General features: G+C 35.6%; 1 protein-coding gene and 1 non-coding gene across 14 annotated transcripts in view; one reads left to right on the forward strand and one right to left on the reverse strand.

Annotated features, from left to right (window-relative positions):
• Positions 1-20,461, forward strand: part of KCNT2 (potassium sodium-activated channel subfamily T member 2) — a 405,220-nt gene that overhangs the window by 103,992 nt on the left and 280,767 nt on the right. The window lies entirely within an intron of this gene.
• Positions 1,489-1,593, reverse strand: LOC115867770 (U6 spliceosomal RNA). The gene has a single exon (XR_004045266.1). It is a non-coding gene; the product is annotated as a U6 spliceosomal RNA (small nuclear RNA).

Here is a 20,461-nt window from a genome sequence, read left to right on the forward strand (position 1 = left end):
CAGCAGTTCACTTCCAGACTAGAGATGTATTAGGCAAATTTATTTCCAAATAAATTTGGAAATCTAAAATTCTAAATCTAAAATTCCCCAAGATGCCCTTTTACGTTTATAATTGTAACCCCATTTATAATTAAAACACTTCTGTTAGTTTGGGAAGAGGGTTATTAGAACTTGAAATATATATGTATAAATATTTTTACATAATTAAAGTTGTATAATATATATTATATGTTATAATTAAAATTATATAATATATATTATATATAATTATAAAAATTTATATAATTTTTCAAAAATAATTTTTAATATGTAATACATTCACATGGTTTAACATTTTAAAACTGTGCAAACAGGAATAGAAGAAATAGAATGAAAATTCTCCCTCCTCCCCCCCACCCCCTCCCAGTTTGCATTTCCAAAGACAAGCAGTTTAGCTGGTCCTTTGTTTCTGGTATATGGTTCAAGAAACATACTACAAATTTGGAAGGATATATATATATATACATATTTCTTTTTTTCATCTTTATACAAATGCTAGTGATTATATAGTCTATTTTGTACATTTCTTTTTTTCACTTTATACGAAGTCTTGGAGATGTCCATTTTTCCACTATGGAATGGTTCCTTAAAGATTAAAAAAACAGGGCTTCCCTGGTGGCACAGTGGTTGAGAGTCTGCCTGCCGATGCAGGGGACACGGGTTCGTGCCCCGGTCCGGGAGCATCTCACATGCCATGGAGCGTCTGGGCCTGTGGGCCATGGCCGCTGGGCCTGCGCGTCCGGAGCCTGTGCTCCGCAGCGGGGGAAGCCACAACAGTGAGAGGCCCGCGTACCGCAAAAAAAAAAAGATGAAAAAAACGTAAGTTAAATGTACTTTACAGTTTTTAAAAATTAAGTTTCGTTTTTGTCTGGACTCCTTTTGTCTCGCAATATTTTCTTTTTCATTATATTCTTACTTTCACAGATTTACCTTTGAGAGTATTAAGATGGTAGTGTGATGTTTTAATTGCTATTCAATCTGACAAAATTTATCTTTCTGTGGTTATACCAGAAGAAACTTCTGATTGATAATCCCTTGTGAGATGTACACAAGACATTTTGCTGAGATTAAACTTTAGTCTTCTGATTTCAGAATCCTCACAATTGCAGTATGTTAAAATGTTAATTCTCTAAGATATTGCTGAGAGACAGATGGGATAATTATCTACATATCAAATATAATTGTTTGGAAGTTACAAATTAAATCATGAACCAAATTTCTTATGCATGAAGCTTAACTCTAGTGAATTCCCTTGAAGAATTGTAAGTCAATAGCTTTCAAGACCACTACCACTATATTTTAAATTAATGGTTTGCTTACATGTTAGCTAAATAGTTATATTATCAATTTATAACAATACAAAATATCTCACAGTATTTATTTCTGTTTTCACTTTGTTCCTTGGTGTTCTACCAGCTTTTTTCTTTCTGACCCTTCGGATCTCTATTCCTTGGTTATTTTCTCGGCTTTGTGGAACTCTGTCATCTTTGCACAGGGACCATGCTTATCTTCTCTGCATGGTTCCAGTTCTGGTAGATCTGATGCCTAAGTGAGCATTCTGAACTCTGGACCAGGTTAAATCCTCCTTCTATATGTTTCCTTAACTCTCCTCTTATAACACATATGCCAGCATCTTCAGTATCCATCATCCTTTTTCTTTTTTTTTTTTTTTTTTGCGGTACGCGGGCCTCTCACTGCTGTGGCCTCTCCCGTTGCGGAGCACAGGCTCCGGACGCGCCGGCCCGACAGCCATGGCTCACGGGCCCAGCCGCTCCGCGGCATGTGGGATCTTCCCGGACCAGGGCACGAACCCGTGTCCCCTGCATCGGCAGGCGGACTCTCAACCACTGCGCCACCAGGGAAGCCCAGTATCCATCATCCTTTAACAGAACCTCTTGTTCATTGTCTTCAGGAGGAGGACCATGTCTCTCTTGTTCATTGTTTTCTCTCCACTCTCAAGCTGGGTGCCTTACCCATCGTAGGCACTCAATAAATTTATGTATTTTCGTTGAATGGTTGAGGGAATGAAATAATGGACTTGAAAATACCTCCCAACTTCTAAGTTCCATGGACATGTTCATGATTCTTTCTCAACTAAGTTATTTGTTCCTAATTCCCATTTCTTTGAGGCTGAGCAGGTTGATAACTCAGAAGGAAGATTATGTAAGAAGAAGGGAGAACCCTAGAAAGTTGCCTGGAATTTAGTCTCCTCCAACCACTTCCAGATATTCCAGACTTATGTTAGACCTCTGACTCCTGTATCCAGTATTCTATATGTTAGGCAGAGTTCTATGAAAATGCCTACATGTTTACTCCAAATCAATGATCTCTGAAGTTTTACATACATAAATCAGATGTTATGAAGTTTTATATACAAAATCAAATGGAAGTTGCTCCTTTTCCTTGTCTTGAAAAGACAGTATCACTTTGTGGCTATGTCTTTGGAAGGGTAATGCATATTTGGTTCAATTCATAGACGGTAATTAAGAAATTCTAATTAGATTAAAAAGTGCACCTTAGAAACTATATTTTTTTAATAGAATACGTTAGGTAGATTTTAACTCAGTGTAAGTGAGTTAGTTATTTAAGCCTTTTAAATCTTGATTTTTAAAATTATAAATGTTATATTTCTTCCTTTTCTAAAAACTATACACAATTTTTTCTTAATTTGACAGAGGAAATCATTGTGCTTAAAGGGTTTGATCATCTCCTCTCTTAAAAAATAAGCATATACTTTGAATAGGTAACATATTTACATATATTAATAATCAATGACTGTACAAGAATGTTGTGAAAAGTCTTTCTCCGGGCTTTGTCCTCTACCCAATTTTCATCCATATCTCCATTCAATGAGCATTTTTTTCTTTTTTTGCGGTACGCGGGCCTCTCACTGTTGCGACCTCTCCTGTTGCGGAGCACAGGCTCCAGACGCGCAGGCTCAGCGGCCATGGCTCACAGACCCAGCCGCTCCGCGGCGTGTGGGATCCCCCCGGAACAGGGCACGAACCCGTGTCCCCTGCATCGGCAGGTGGACTCTCAACCATAGCGCCACCAGGGAAGCCCTCAATAATCATTTTTTTTTAGTGTCCTGACATCATCTCATCTCATAGGATATGGATTAGTTAAAAGTCCAGGGTGTATTATCAGATAATTAAAACAAATCCTCTATAATCAAAAAGTGAGTCTCTTAAAGGTCTTGCTAAAATGTAACAAAATAGGTTATGGCAGAAGATAGGATATTCTGCTTGCTAGAACAGGAATCAGCAAATTTTTCCTATGGAAAGGACCAGATATTACCGTAATTAGTCTAGGCCCTGTAGGCCGTAAGGACTCTTTTACAAGTAGTCAACTCTGCTGTTGTAACTTAAAGAGCATCTGTACACAATATGTAGATGAATGAACATGTTTGAGCTGAAATAAAACTTTATTTATGGACATTGAAATTTGAGTTTCATATGCCATGAAATATTCTTCTTCTTTGAATTTATTCCAGACATTTAAAAATATAAAAAACATGCTTTGTTCACAGGTTATAAAAAAAAACAGGCAGTGGGCGAGATTTGGCTTCTGAGCTATTGTTTGCTGACCCCTGAAGTACAGCAAAATATGTTGTTGGGTTCTGAACACAATTCATTTCATTTTTAACTGATGTTTTTTGCTTTAGTGTATTCAAAATACTGATTATTAAATATCTTAATTTTTTTTTGTCTTATATGTTCAATTCAATATATTACTTAGGGAAGAAGACATAACACTTTCGAGTGATGATTAGATGCTAGACACTTGGTACTTTATCTCACTTAATCCAGTTACCAACACTATGAAGTAGATATTATTTCTATTTTATAGACGAAGTAATGAAGAAGAGGATTAGCAACATTTCCCCTATGTACTAGCTAGGGGATGGACTGTAGTGTTTTGTTTTTTCTTTTGTGGCATGTGGGCCTCTCACTGCTGTGGCCTCTCCCGTCGCGGAGCACAGGCTCTGGACACGCAGGCCCAGCGGCCACGGCCCACAGGCCCAGCCGCTCCGTGGCATGTGGGATCCTCCCGGACCGGGGCACGAACCCACGTCCCCTGCATCGGCAGGCAGACTCTCAACCACTGCGCCACCAGGGAATCCCTGGACTGTAATTTTTAACAGAGGTGATCATACTCCATGGTTATAGAACTGAACAACAACAACTACTATTCAGTCACATAAATATGCTGCTTCCACTTGGCACCATTCTATGCTCATGGAACTTAGGTGTTCAAAGTTTTGTTGCTGTCTGTTGGTAGGTTGATGTTCAGTGCTGCTATTTTCACAAACATATAAACAGGAAAATTGAATTCATAGTGACTTTCATTACGTAATTTTCACTTGAGTGATTTTACTTTATCTAGCTTCCCTTTTAAGGGGAATTGGATTGGAAAATTGGCAAATGGAGTTTAAAATAGAGGTTTTTTTTTTTTTCCAAATATGGTCCCTGACTTGCAGTTATATGTATAATTTAATTTTTCTTTCTGCAATTTCAGTCTGTTTCCTCTTGCATCCTCAGATGTTCAGAACATTGGATGACACCCCGATATCAGGGGATTGTTTTTCGCAGTGGTTAGAGGGAGAATGAAGTGTTTTTCTGGAGGGATTATAACATTTGTTAAAGCATGCGCTCTTTCTCTGGGACTTAAGATAATTAAGAGTGTGATCCTTTCATCCCAACAACAGCATTGAATTATAGCTATAATGTTGAGAGTAAAATTCAGCTACCCTTAAAAAGGGACTTCAACATAGGAAATGCATTTTACTTTATTACTATTTAAATTTAAACAAACCTTTGTTGAATAGATACTGATTTATTGCATAGAGATTATTTCAGAGTATTTTACGAGTTTATTAAATTATTTAAACAGGATTGTTTCAGTAAAAGCAAAAACTAGTAGCACGCCATTATAATTAATATTATCACTTGTTTGGAAAAGGTTAAATTTTCATTTTGCGTTAGAATCTTGCACTAATAGCTTGAAATATGCTAACCAATTGGATGATTATGACCTTCAACAGTCATCTGCCATGCTGTTAAGACATTCTCTCTTTAGCCCTGGCAAATATACATTTTAAAATCCTTTTAGAGATTTGTGGGTTTATCTCCGGTGTACCAGAGCATTCTGTAATTAAATAATTAAATTATTGATTCCAAATCATAGGGCTTTAGAGATCAGACAATTTCTTTAATTTTAATGATCATTTAAAGGCTAATAATTAGAAGGTTCACTTACTGACCTGTAGATGTCAGAGAAAAAATTTATTTCATATCTGCTTCCACAATTTAAAGCAGAAACTACTACTAAGATCATGCCATTGCCTTTTATTCTATTGATAAGAGTTGCAGTCATTACTTAATGACTATAAAGGAGGAGGAAAATCCCCTCTTTGTAAGAAGAGTAGTTTATTTAAAATAAAAACTAAATATTGTGTGTGATGAAATTGAAAATATTTGTCAAGAATGTGGAATAATGCCGTTCTATGTAAGAGACACTAATACCCTTAAAAACATTAGCTGTTCTTATTTTTAAACTTTTTTACAGAGTGTAAGATATTAATATTTTGATATTTATTCACAGAAGTCAGAAATTTATAGTTAAAACATGATAAGCATGTTGAAAATTATTAAATATACCAATGATTATACTTTATGTATGCATAATAATGATTTCAGAAAGCCCTGTGAGGGAGGGCATAGTATTCTCAGCAGGCCATACAGTGCCCAGTACATATGGAGTACTCAAATGTTTATTGGATGAATGAATTAATGGCACTGATACTCTATCTACTTTGTTTTATCCCCCCCCAATCTTTTTTTCTCATATCCTTTTGTCAATCCTCAGTAAATAGTCCTATTATTTTTTTTAATAACTGAAGAAGCTCAGTGAGTTTATAATGGATAATTTCTTGAAATATATTAGTTATTTAAAATTATTCTTTGTATTCATTTCTCATTTCTGTCTTCAGGAAGTTATTTAACAACACTTTGCAGGAAATACATGAAATGCCCTCACTTCAACAAAATATAAAACTGTAACATAATAAAACATGAAGAGGGAGTTAAAGCCATTTATTTATTTTTCATTCAAATAGAGATACATTTCATGGAAGTGCATATTTCATTTCTGAAGCTCTAATCCTCTGAATACATTTTAAAGTTAATTTTTCAGCTGGGTGGTGCTAGGATAGTAAGCAGAAGTTAGAAAATTTTGAGACTAATGAATCAAGATAGTCAAATGGTATATTGAAAACAGAGTCTTACAATTTAGTAAAATCTCATTTTAATATGGCTTGACATTATATACAGTTGTAGATACTTCAGATTAGGGTTCCCTATGAACATAACTTGTTCATACCTATAACTTGTGTTACATATAATATCCTTCTCCTATCAGGTCATGATGCTACAAAACCAAGGTTATAAAAATGTACGAAGAAAATGAGCATGACTCAAAAACATTTTTTGGACTGTTTTTAAAGAGCCCAATTTTACTACATTTTCTGAAATACTTATTAGAGTTGTTTTCAGTTGTCTTTTTTCATTGGAGTTGTCATTAACTGATTCAGGTGGTTTGGATTTCCCACTTCCTATATGCTACTGATACTGCCTTTATTATTTTTTTTAATTGAAGTATAGTTGATTTACAATGTTGTGTTAGTGTCAGGTGTACAGCAAAGTGAGATATATATATACATATGTACATGTATATATATTTATACACACACACACACATTGTTTTTCAGATTCTTTTCCATTATAGATTATTACAAGATATTGAATATTGTTCCCTGTGCTATACAGTTGGTCCTTGTTGCTTATCTATTTTATATATAGTAGTGTGCATCTGTTAATCCCAAACTCCTAATTTATCCCTCCCCCCACCTTTTCCCTTTGGTAACAGTAAGTTTGTTCTCTAAGTCTGTGAGTCTGTTTCCGTTTTGTAAATAAGTTCATGTGTATCATTTTTTGTTTTTAGATTACACATATTAGTATGATAATCTCTAGGTCCATTTATGTTGCTGCAAATGGCATTATTTCATTCTTTTCTATGGCTAAGATTTCTTTGTGTATATATACCACATCTTCTTTATCCATTCATCTGTCGATGGATACTTAGGTTGCTTCCATGCCTTGGCTATTGTGAATAGTGCTTCTATGAACATTGAGGTGCATGTATCTTTTCAAATTATAGTGTTCTCCAGATATATGCATAGAAGTGGGATTGCTAGACCATATGGCAACTCATTTTTAAGGAATCTCCATACTGTTCTCTGTAGTGGCTGTACCAATTTGCATTCTCACCAACAGTGTAGGAGGGTTTCCTTTTCTCCATAAGAAGAGCTCATCAACTTGATTATTTATCAAAGCATATTAATAGAGCGGGATATTATCCTATAAACATCCCTTTTTACATGGAAAAGTTCAAATAGAAAGCAGAGGTAATTGATTTTGGCTCAGCCGCAGGGAATCGTTAAATATATTGAAAAGTGTGTTCTGATAAATTATTGGAGGTTGCAATATAGTTACAATTTTTTGACTTTTTCTTTTTATTTCATTTAATAAATATTATGCACACAGAATCCTGCTAGGTATACTGAACATTCTAGTATGAAATAAGAAACATATGGTGGTCTCAAGGATTCTGTCTGTCTTCTCGTTTGTTTATCTCCACATTTTCCTTCCTTTCTGGTTAGTAAGACTCATGTTCCAAGTTTGAGCTCAGAAATGTTAAAGGGCTCCAGCATATGAAGTTTAAAAATGAACTTAGCTGTTGAATGGCTCTGTTGATTTAGTTCTGGAAACTCAAATGATGTCCAAATACATTACATGGAAATGGTACAAATCACCTACTTTTCCCTGCTTCTTGCTTGGCTACTGTTGGTGTTGATGATACTATTCAGAGTCAGAATGAGTTGTTCCTGGCAGCGTGCACTGTTAGCCCAAACTCTGATGTTTTGAAAAGATATTTCATGGACTAAAGGTTTAAGTCAGAATATTATTTCTGTTGATCCTCATTTGCAGTCACTGTGAAATAAATGAATGTGAGCATGTGATAAGGCATTTCTTTCCTAAGAGGGAGAAAAGGCTAATGAAGGCTTTGTTTACTAAGAAAACCCACTTTACTGTAGTATTGAGCAAACGAAGCTAAATCACCAGTTTGAGGATTTTGATGGCTTATGCATGGGCAGAGCAAAAAAGTTAGTTCACAGATAAGCCTACCTAGGTACTCTCTGCCATCACTTTATAAAACTTATAAATGCTAGGAAATACTGCTTCAGCTGTGCTTCTGCACTTCCACCAGCAGCCATATGGTCTAATTACATTAAATTGCTGAAATAAAGGCATCTCTGATTACTTCATGGAGAGAGACTGTAGTACAGCCTGACTAGAGATCCTGCTATAATCATCTCGGAACCCTTGAGTTATTTTTGTTGTTTCAATAAACTTACCACAAATCTACATTTCTTAGTGATAATACTGGGACGCCTTACTAAAATGTCTATTTGCTGTGGGGTAAAATTTTATTAGCCTTGTGTGATAATGATGGTTATCTTAAGAATACCAGGCTAATAAGGATATGAGAAAGAAAATCGAGAGGCTACTATGTCAGTTTCTATATTAGGTATTGCACACGCATTCTCATTTCGTTCTCGTTAACATTAGGAAGTAAGAATTACTACCCCCATTTCACCACTTCGAGGAAACTGTGAGTCTCAGAACAGTTAGGTAACCTTGGTTTGTTCAAAGTCCTATGGGACTAGCCAGTCTATGCAAGTCCTGTGGCTCTGAATTTTGTCCATTTCCCTCAACATTATAATCCTCAGATGGTAACCTGTTCTCTAGGAAGTCTGCTTGGGGATTCTGCTCTGAGAACTGTGGGACTCCCTGATGAGACTGGTGGAAAAGTATGGGTCCAGCTCCGTTGAGTTGAAGAAAATGCCTCCTAAGCTCTGAACAGCAAAGCGCATACATTGTACTAGAAGGAATGACAGAAGCAACCTCCAGAGACTCTGCAGAAGGATATAAGTTATAGGATAACTTAATAAGGATATTAGGTAATAAGGATATTAATAAGGTAAATAAGGATATTAGGTAATACAGTGCTTGATCTATAGTGATAAGGTCAAGAACTTATGTTTTGTAAAATTGCTATCTACAGTAAATATTTGGCCTTTGATTTATTCTTCTAAACTTCTTTTCTGAGCTTAGCAAATAACCCTGGGAAGCTGGTAGGGCCTGAAGTCTAATTAGCTGAACTAACTAGTAAGTAGCATTTAGGATGAGGAGCTCTCAATTCTGACTCTGGATGTCATGTGATTTCCAGCATGACGTACTTTAAAATGACCTCATGTCACCAGAGAGCAATTATTTGGATCTTTGTAAATGACATCCAGAAAGTGATTTTGAAGGGATACACATTTTAGGAAGTAAAATCGTGGTCAAACTTTGTGATAGTGATGTCACTTGGTACAACTGGTTCATTTTCTTTAGTTAGTGCTTTATTTATTTATTAATTTATTTTTAAAAAATTTTTTGCGGTACGCGGGCCTTTCACTGCCGTGGCCTCTCCCGTTGCGGAGCACAGGCTCTGGATGTGCAGGCTTAGCGGCCATGGCTCACGGGCCCAGCCGCTCCGCGGCATGTGGGATCTTCTCGGACCGGGGCACGAACCGGTGTCCCCTGCATTGGCAGGCGGACTCTCAACCACTGCGCCACCAGGGAAGCCCAGTGCTTTATTTTTATTACATAAGTAGTACGTGGTCACTACGGGAAAGGTGGAAAATAATTGATTAACAACAACCACCAGAAACTTCAAAAAACCCACAAAAGCATAATTTCATCAATGCTAATAACTTGGTGTATAATAATCCAGATTTTTTTTTTTCTATTTTGAAATGTATGGGCTTTATCTAAACAGAATCAAACGACAATGGTATTTGGTAACCTATTTTTGTTTGTTTATTTATTGGTTTTCCACTTAATAATATATTATGATTAGCTTTCCATCATTATTTGTGATGGCTTACTATTCCATATTATTGATGTACCAAAAATATTTTTATCTGATTTTCTATTATTGGGCAGTTACATTGCTTTGATTTTTCACAATCCAAGCAAGATTATAATGAGTGAGGCTACAAAAGAAAAAAGTTTATATACTTCTGTGCACCATTGTTATCATATAAATTGCTAATATCTTCCTAACATTATCACTGCCTTTTAATGAGACTTGTACATTTTATGTATGTCTGTATTTTTATTAATTCATACATATATATATATTTTTTTCTTTCATATACTCTGCCATTCCAGTTATGCCTAGAAGAACCTGCTCCTCATTTACTGTGTCCCTCAATATGTCAGCCATTTTAAAGGGCCATGCTAAACACTAATGTCCTCTTGGAATTTAACATTTAGTGTGTATATATTTTTTAGTTGCAGAAAGCCCTTGCTGTTTGAAATATGGTCACTCATATTGTTCTGAGTTGTAAGGCTTGTGTGTTTGGTAGCATGGTCTCAGTACCATGGACTTTTCTGAAAATTAGCATCTGAATTTGTTTTGTTTTCAGCATGAAAAGTCTGAATTTATAACAAAGACCTTTTTCTTGAGGATAGTGTGATACTTTCTTTTTTTTTTTATTATTGAAGTATAGTTGATTTACAATGTTGTGTTCATTTCAGTTGTACAGCAAAGTGATTCAGTTATACATATACGTATCTATTCCTTTTCAGATTCTTTTCTTTTACAAATCTATTTTTTTGAAATTCTTCATAATTTACCAGAGAAAAGTTTATGTATTTTCTGAAAGAAGTGATATTTCTATATTTTGAACATCAAACATCCCAAGACTAAATACAGATAAATAGAAGATTCTTAGAAAGAAATAGAGAGGAATGTGTGACAACTTATTCACTATGCAGTGTTCTGTGGAATAATTATGTTAACGTACGCTGGTCTTCCTGCATCATTAACATTTCCTTAATCGTCTGTCAAGCAACGCAGAATTACAGATAGCATTAAAGAAATTAGAATTAGCTTCTGGAGCCGAAATGTTGACACCCTATCAAATCTTTCTAAAGTCATGGTAAAAACAGAAGTCTTAATTCCTTTGATCTTGCAACTGGATGAAAGGAGTTTGTGGCTGTAAACACATTTCTTTCTCTTGAACAAATATCTGAGCAGAAGATCATAATGTCTCCACAGCTAGTTCCTTGTGGCTCCACTTTTGTGCCTTTTCCACGACTTCAGCCATCAATATCTGACTCACGAGAAAGGTACTGTAGGGTAAGCTACAACATCAAGGGGCTAAAAAAATGAAAACAATGTTCAAGTGCTTTTGTTGACATGGATAGAGCTATCAGTATTTGTTCTTTACTAATTTACTAATATCCCAGAGTACTTTTAATAATTCGTGATTTCAGTGAACTTATATTGCATGTTTTAATACATTTATTTTAATGATCAAAAAGAGAGATACATTTAAGAAAATTCTTTTAGCATTTAGTAATATTTAATTTAGTAATTTATTTTTGAGATACCGTAGCATAATTGAGTATATAACATATGCTCCCACTTTAAATCATTATCAAATTGCTCTGATTCAACATAATATTCTGTTTCTAACATTTTTATTTAAATGGAAGGTATTTTGAATATGTTAAGCCCAACGTTTGTTCTAAAAAAAAATCATTCAATCACATTATTTATTTTAAGATACATATTCAAGAGTTAAATATTTATGTATAGCATAACTGTAAGTATGACAGGTATGGGGCAATCTAATGCATAGATACGTCTTGCCTGACTTTTCCTGCTTTTGACTGACTACAATAGCCTTCTCTCAAATGCCAACTCCTGCTTCTGCTCCTTTTATTGGCACATTTTAGGCCAGGCTGTCAGCCTTGCAGATGGGTTGCTTCAGATACACTGATGTCACCAGTCAAGGGAATAATTCTACCTAATGGGAAAGCGAAATTCTAACCAATTTTTAGTACTGACGAGCAGTCTGAGGCAGTAAAAAGGAAACTCCCATAAAAGATATATCTCTACTCCATTAATGATTATGTATTTTATGATCAACACTTAAAACTAAAATGCTTCTTCCTTAAATGGACTGTAGTCAAGTAAAAGTTTGGGCGATAACCCATAGTGAATAAAGATTTATTGCATTTATTATTGGCTCTTAGGTCAATAATACCTTCTTTGGCTTGGATATCATTAGAAAATTAGAAGTTAATATATGCCATTTCTGTTTGATCCTTGCTTGAACAAAAAGAGTCACTCTGAGAGAAGTGAGGAAAGGATCACACATAATTTGTTTTTGCAATTGAAATGGCAGCTTAAGAATTTCCTGTTGCGCTCAGAGGAAAACAAAGAATAATAAAATTAGTTGTATCTGAAGATATTTTTCAGCATTTGTAAATGCTTGGGGCCACCCAGGGTTGTAATATTGGGGGTAAAATGTTTGTTCAGAGTAATTCCACATCTTATTCACTTTCCAGAAGGTATTATCTTATGCAAAATCAAAAGGACTTGTTTTCAATGATGATGTGTTTACAATGATCACAGCACTGATGTACTAAAGAAATTAAAGCATTGTTTAAAAATGAGACAGGCTATTTTGACTGACAAAGCATAACCTTTTAATTTTTTACCTGCAAGTGGTCATTTTCCCATAGAGATGATTACCGAGAGTATAAGACTAGTGACAGGATGGCTGTCAATCCATTATTGATCATTATCGTGTTATTTTTTCTTTAAAAATGTTTATTAGAGGTAGTTAATCAAAATTGATTTGAAGCTGAGAAAGTTGGTAAGTTAAAAGTAGGGGAGATATGGCAGAAGAAATCTAATACATCAGCGAGAGCCGTGATCTGAGAATCAGACTTGTGTTCGGTTTTTGCTCTGACACTATGTGTGAAAGGGATGCACCTTAGTCACATTGCTTATCTATTCTGGGCTTCAGTTTCTAACTATAAGTCTAATTCCGAAGAACTTTTGTGCAGAAGGACTTATGGCCCTTTACATGTAGTGATTTTATGAGATAAACTGTAAGGAATATGGGGGTAAGTCTTCAAGATTCATTTTATTTTCATTGCAAAGTTGCACTTCTTTTAGATTCCAGCTTCATGACTTACTAGCAGTGTGACCTTGGGTAAATACTGAACTTCCTGAGCCCCATCTGCCTCATTTGTATAATGAGAATAATAATTCTTAGTTATTTTGTAATATTAGAAAAAAAATACCAAGTGTGTGGCTAAAATGGTGGAGCAGGAAGACCCTGAGCTCACCCCCTCCCAGAGACACACCAAAATTACAAGTATTTATAGCGCAAATATTGATGAGAAAGACCTGAAGACGAGCAGAAAACATTTTCCACAATTAAAGTTATAAAGAAGGAACCAACCATAATGAGACGTGCTATAGTTAACACCCACACCCCACAGTAGGCAACCCATGAGTGAGGGGATAATCACAATTGCAGAGGTTCAAGGAGCAAGGGATCTGAGCCTCACATTGGGCTCTCCAGCCTGGAAATCCTGCACTTAGGAGACAAGACCCCAGAATGTCTGGCTTTGAGGCCAGCAGGGCTTACCTATGGGAGAGCCAGAGGGCTGTAGGAAACAGACTTTGCTCTTTGCATGCACAAAATCTCACATGCTCAGAGTTTCAGTGCACAGGCAGTATTTGAAAGAAGCCTGGGTCAGACTGCTTGCTCATCTTGGCAGTCCTCCCAGAGATGCAGGAAGCAACTTGAACTCCCCTTGGGGATGTAGATACTGGCAGCAGTCATTTTGTGGAGCTCATTCTACCACAAGGACACTGGGGCTGGCAAGCACCGTTTTGGGAATTCTCCCTCTATCTTATTAGTGCTGGGGGCTTACCCCCTCACCAGCAGGTCAGCACCAGCCCCAGGCTCAACCTGGGCCCTACAGCCAGTGACCAGGACCCAACCCTGCTCATCGGTGGGCCAGCACCAGCCAGGGGGTCCCTGGCCCCCATAGCCAGCTGCCCTCAGACCTGGCCACACCAAATAATGGGCCAACACAGCCCCAAGATCTCCTGGGCCCCACAGCCAGCTGCACTAGGAACTGGTCCTGCCCACCAGCTGGCCTGTGACCACAGTAAAGGGCAGAACCTGGCAGCCAACCAGGCCAGGGGCCAGCCCTGCCTACAGTGCACCCAGAGAAGTTGGACCTGCTGCAATGGGTGGGCCCACACAGTCCACATAGGGGGCACCCCTAGATCTTACAGCTCTGGTGACCAGATGAGAGAGTGTTGCTGGGCCTCATAGGACATCTCCTACATAAGGCCATTTCTCCAAGATCAGGAAATGTAACCAACCTACCTAATGCATAGAAATAAATACAGATAATTTGGCAAAACAAAGAGATAGAGGAATATGTTCCAAATGAGGGGACAAAATTAAACTTCAGAAAAATAACTAAATGAGGTGGAGGAAAGCAATCTATCCAATAAAGAATTTAAAGTAATGATCATAAAGGTGCTCAATGAACTCTGCAGAAGAATAGATGAGCACAGTGAGAATTTTAACAAAGAGTTAGAGAATATAAAGAATAGCTAAACAGAGCTGAAAAATAAACAATTGAAATAAAAAATACATTAGAGGGGATCAATGGTAGATTAGATGATACAGAGGAATGGATCAGAGAATTAAAAGAGTAATGGAAATCACCTATGCTGAACAGAAAAAAGAAAATAGAATTTTTAAAAATGAGGATAATTTACGAGACCTCTGGGACCAAACATGAAGGGAGAAATTTACAGAGACACAATAATAGTAGGGAACTTTAACACCCTACTCACATCAATGGACAGATTATCCAGACAGAATTAATAAGGAAACACTGGCAGTAAATGACATGTTAGACCAGTTGGACTTAATAGGTTTTTATAGAACATTCTATCCAAAAGCAGCAGAATACACACTCTTTTCAAGTACACATGGAACATTCTCCAGGATAGATCACATACTGGGACACAAAACAAGTATTGATAAAATTATTAAGATTGAAATCATATCAAATATCTTTGGCAACCACAATAGTCTAAGACTAGAAATCAACTACTAGAAAAACTGCAAAAAATACAAACACATAGAGGGTCAGCAATATGCTACTAAACAACCTGTGGTTCACTGAAGAAATCAAAGAGGAAATTTAAAAAATACCTGGAGACAAACAGAAATACACTGGTTCAAAATCTATGGCATGAAGCAAAAGCAGTTCTAAGAGGGAAGTTTATAGTGATACAAGCCTACCTCAGGAAACAAGAAAAATCTCAAATAAATAATCCAACCTTAAACAAACTGGAAATAGAAGAACAAACTAAACCCAGAGTTAGTAGAAAGGCAGAATAAAGATCAGAGCAGAAGTAAATGAAATAGAGAGTTAAAAAAAAAAAAGTAGAAAACTTAGTCTTTGAAGAGATAAACTTGATAAACTTTTAGCCAGAGTCATCAAGAAAAAAGGAGACATGGTCCAAATCTATAAAATCATAAATGAAAGAAGACAAGTTATGACTGACACCACAGAAATACAGAGGATCCTAAGAAATTACTATGAACAATTATATACTAATAAAATGGACAATTTAGAAGAAATGGATAAATTCCTAGAAACATACAATCTTCCAAAACTGAGTCATGAACAGATAGAAAATTTGAACAGATATTACCAGGAATGGAATTGAGTCAGTAATTTAAAAACTCCCAACAGACATAAGTCCAGGACCAGATGGCTTCACAGGTGAATTCTACCAAACATTTAAACAAGAGTTAACACCTATCCTCAAACTGTTCCAAAAAATTGAAGTGGAAAGAGGGCTTCCAAGCTCATTGTACAAGGTCAGCTCCACCCTGATACCAAAACCAGAAAAGACACCACAAAAAGAGAAAATTATAGCCCAATGTCTCTGATAGACATAGATGCAAAAATCCTCAACCAATATTAGCAAACCAAATTCAACAATACATTAAAAGGATCATAAACTCTCACCACGTGAGATTTCCTCTCATGATGTAAGAATGTTTCAATATCTGCAAGTCAATCAACCTAATACACTACACTAACAAACTGAAGTATAAAAATTATATGATCATCTTCATAGATGAAAGAAAGCTTTTGATAACATTCAATGTCTATTTATGATAAAAATTCTCAACAAAGTATAGAGGGTACAGAGAGAATAGGCTTCAACATAATAAGGGCCATATATGATGAACCCACAGCTAACATCATACTTAATGGTGAAAAGCTGAAAGCATTTTCTCTAAGATCAGGAACAAGACATGGATGCCCACTCTCACCACTTTTACTCAATATAGTTTTAGAAGTCCTAACCACAGCAATCAGTCAAGAAAAAAAGAAATAAAAGGAATCCAAATTGGAACGGAAGAAGTAAAACTGTCTTTGCAGATGACTTGATTCTATATGTAGAAATTCCTAAAGAGCTAAAGACCATGCAAAATTATTAGAGCTCATTGATGAATTCAGTAAATTTGCAGGATACAAAGTTAGTATACAGAAATCTGTTGAGTTTCTATATGCTAATGAGAAACTATCAGAAAAAAATTAAGAAAATCCCATCTACAATTGCACCAGAAAGAATAAAATGCCTAGAACTAAATCTAACCAAGGAGGTAAAACATCTGTACTTGGAAAACTGTGAGATGCTGTTGAAAGACATTGAAGACAATACAAACGGATATACATACTCATGGATTGGAAGAATTAGTATTGTTAATATGACTATACTACCCAAGACATATTCAGTGCATTCCCTATCAAAATACCAACGGTGTTTTTCACAGAACTTGAACAAATAATTCTAAAGTTTGTATAGAAACACACAAGACCCTGAATATCCAAAACAATCTTGAGAGAAAAGAACAAAGCTGGAGGTATCACACTCCCTGATTTTAAACTGTACTACAAAGCTACAGTAATCAAAATAGTGTGGTGCTGTCACAAAAACAGACACATAAATCTGTGGAACAGAGTGGAGAGCCCAGAAATAAAACCACACTTATGTGTTCAATTGACCCATAACAAAGGAGGCAAGAATATACAATGAGAAAAAGAGAGCCTCTTCAGTAAATGGTGTTGAGAAAACTAGACAGCTACAGTGAAGAATCAAGCTGAACTATTGGGTTGGCCAAAAAGTTTGTTTGGGTTTTCCATAGGATGTTACAGAAAACCCGAACAAACTTTTTGGCCAACACAATACTTTCTCACACTCTAAAAAAATTAATTCAAAACCGATTAAAGACTTAAATGTAAGACTTGAAATCATAAAGCTTCTAGAAGAAAACACAGGCAGTGCACTCTGACCTCAGTCTTAGGAATATTTTTTTGGATCTGTCTCCTCAGGCAAAGGAAACAAAAATAAACAAATGAGACTACATCAAACTGAAAAGCTTTGGGACAGGGAAGGAAACTATCAACAAGACAGAAAGGCTGCCTGCTGAATAGAAGATATTTGCAAACCATATATCCAATAAAGGGGTTAATATCTAAAATATACAAAGAACTCATACAAAAATGCAAATAACCTGATTAAAAAGTGGGCAGAAGACCTAAATAGACATTTTTTCAAAGAAGACTTACAAATGGCCAACAGGTAACTGAAAAGATGCTCAACATCACTAATTGGGGAAATACAAATCAAAACCACAATGAGATACCACCTCACATCTGACAGAATGGCTATCGTCAAAAAGACTACCAATAACAAATGTTGATGAAAATGTGGAGAAAAGGGAACACTAGTGTACTATTGGTGAGCATGTGAATTTGTGAAGCCACTATAGAAAGAAGTACGGAGAGTCCTCAAAAAATTAAAAATAGAAATGCCCTATGATCCAGCACTTTCAATTCTGGGTATTTACCTGAAGAAAATAAAAAACTAATTCAAAAAGATGTATACACTCTAATGTTCATTGCAGCATTATTCACAATGGGCAAGATATGGAAGCAACCTAAGTGTCCATTGATAGATGAATGGATAAAGAAGAGGTGATATATAGTATGTGTGTGTATATATATATGTGTGTGTGTGTGTGTGTGTGTGTGTGTGTGTATGTATGTATATATATATATACATATATATATACACGCACAATAAAATGTAACTCAGCCATAAAAAAGGAGAAATCTTTTTGTGACTAGGGTATTATGCTGAGTGAGATAAGTCAGACAGTGAAAGACAACACACAAACTCGCTTATATGTGGAATCTAAAAACCAAAAGGAATAAGCAAAACAAAGTGAAAACAGACTCATAGATGCAGAGAAGAAACCAGTGGGTGCCAGAATGGAGAGTGGTGGGCAAAATAGGTGAAGGGGTTAGAAGGTACAAACCTCCAGTTTTATAATAAGTAAGTCACAGGGATATAATATATAGCATAAGGAATATGGTCATATATTGTAATAACATTGTGCGGTGAAAGATGGTTCCTATACCTATCCTGGTGATCATTTCTTAATGTATGTAAATGTCAAATCATTATGTAGTACACCTGAACTAGCTTAATGTTGTACATTAGTTGTATACAACAATAAAAATAATAAAAAATACATTCTTAGCATATAGCAGACATATATTAAGATGGTATTTATGACTAATCTAATACAAGTACATTTTGGAGATGAAAATTTTTATTGGTGATGAAAATTTTTTCCTCTTATTAGTCATTTGGGATTGTTTTTTCCTTCTGTTTCCTTTTACCCATATTTGTCAACTTGCCTTGCACATACTTAGGACAAAGTGCTTGAGCTATGTAATTGTTGAAGATGCATAAGTGTAAAAACAGGTTTCTTGAATAGTTTCTTGACCTACAGATTGGATCTTTTCATGGCAACTGCTGAACTAAACAAATTAAAAAATCATTTGAACATCTGCAGATTACAGTGAGAAATGAATTCAACTTGAAGCTTCATGTATTTCTTTATATGAATTATGTTCCTTCATGTGCATCAGGAACTTTGTTTCACATTCAATTATTTAAAGTAATGGAAACTTTTCAAATTGCAACTTTATTTTTTTATTTAAATGAAAGATTCTGCGTTATTAAGCATATATCCTTCATATGCTAGAAATATATGCTGCTTTCAAAGGACACATGCTGATTTATAAGCGGAATAATGGTTTCCTATTAATATTCTTCCCTGTGAAAGAAATTCAAGCAGCTTTTAAAGTACTTGAAACTGTAAAGATAACGGCCTCATTTTGGGGAAATTTGTTAGATTATTAATACCATTGATTTTAGGTCACCCTCTTTTGCTAGTAAAGTGTCATTATGTGTGAATAATTCGGAACACATTTCAGTTAATTTTAACCAACTTTATTTTCGTGTGATAGATTTCTATGTGTGTACTTTCAGCCTTTGTGGTAGTAAAACCTTATACTTTGATAACAAAAGACAAATTACTGAAGCTAATAAATGGCTCATAAATGCTCTGAGGTCTACCTTTTCCATTCCCATTAAAATGAATAAAAGATAATTTGCCATTTCAAAAAACCCTTTGTTTCTTCAACAGGAAATTTTGAGGAGTATACTGTAGAACCAACACACTGTGGGGAATGTAAAAATGTATAAGGCTGTTAGTGCCTTTGTGTTGGTAACATTTAAAGAACAGACAAGAATACATTATACTATCCAAGTATAACTACAAGATAGGTCCTGATCAAGGATTAGTACAAGTGATAACTTCATATTATAACTATGTTTATATAATATATATACAGTTGACCCTTGAACAACACAGGATTGAACTGCGTGGGTCCACTTGTATGTGGATTTTTTTAAATGGTAAAAATTACAGTAGTACGTGGTCTGTGGTTGGTTAAGTTCAAGGATACAGAGGGCCGACTGTAAAGTTACCAGTGAATTTTTGACCGATCTCTAACCCCTGCATTGTTTAAGGGTTAACTGTATATATAATTTGTATACAGGTATGCATGTGTGAACATCTCGTTGTTCACATCTCATGAATCCACACATTTAGCCAGTTTTCCAACTTTTCCATAGCTTCATCATACACTATAGATCTCAATTAGACATTTTCCAGAGCAGGCTCACATACAGATCAGTGAACTTCCTTTTTCTGAAGGAACATTGAACTCACAGCCAATAACACTAATTTATTCCTGAATGAAGCTTATCTAACAAGCATATTTTCTCCATAAGGTACATCCCAGCCTGGCATCTAGGAACCCAGACAGTACTTCAGCATTGTGGCTTGAGGGTTATTTTGAACAGCGAAATCACCAACAAAAAGCACACAAAATGCAAAAAACATGACACTAAATAGACCATAGAAAAGGCACTTGTTCAAAGTATGAGAAGTTTTATATATATATATATATATATA

Source organism: Globicephala melas, chromosome 1 (genome assembly GCF_963455315.2).
Source record: "Globicephala melas chromosome 1, mGloMel1.2, whole genome shotgun sequence".
Classification (NCBI taxonomy): Eukaryota; Metazoa; Chordata; class Mammalia; order Artiodactyla; family Delphinidae; genus Globicephala; species Globicephala melas.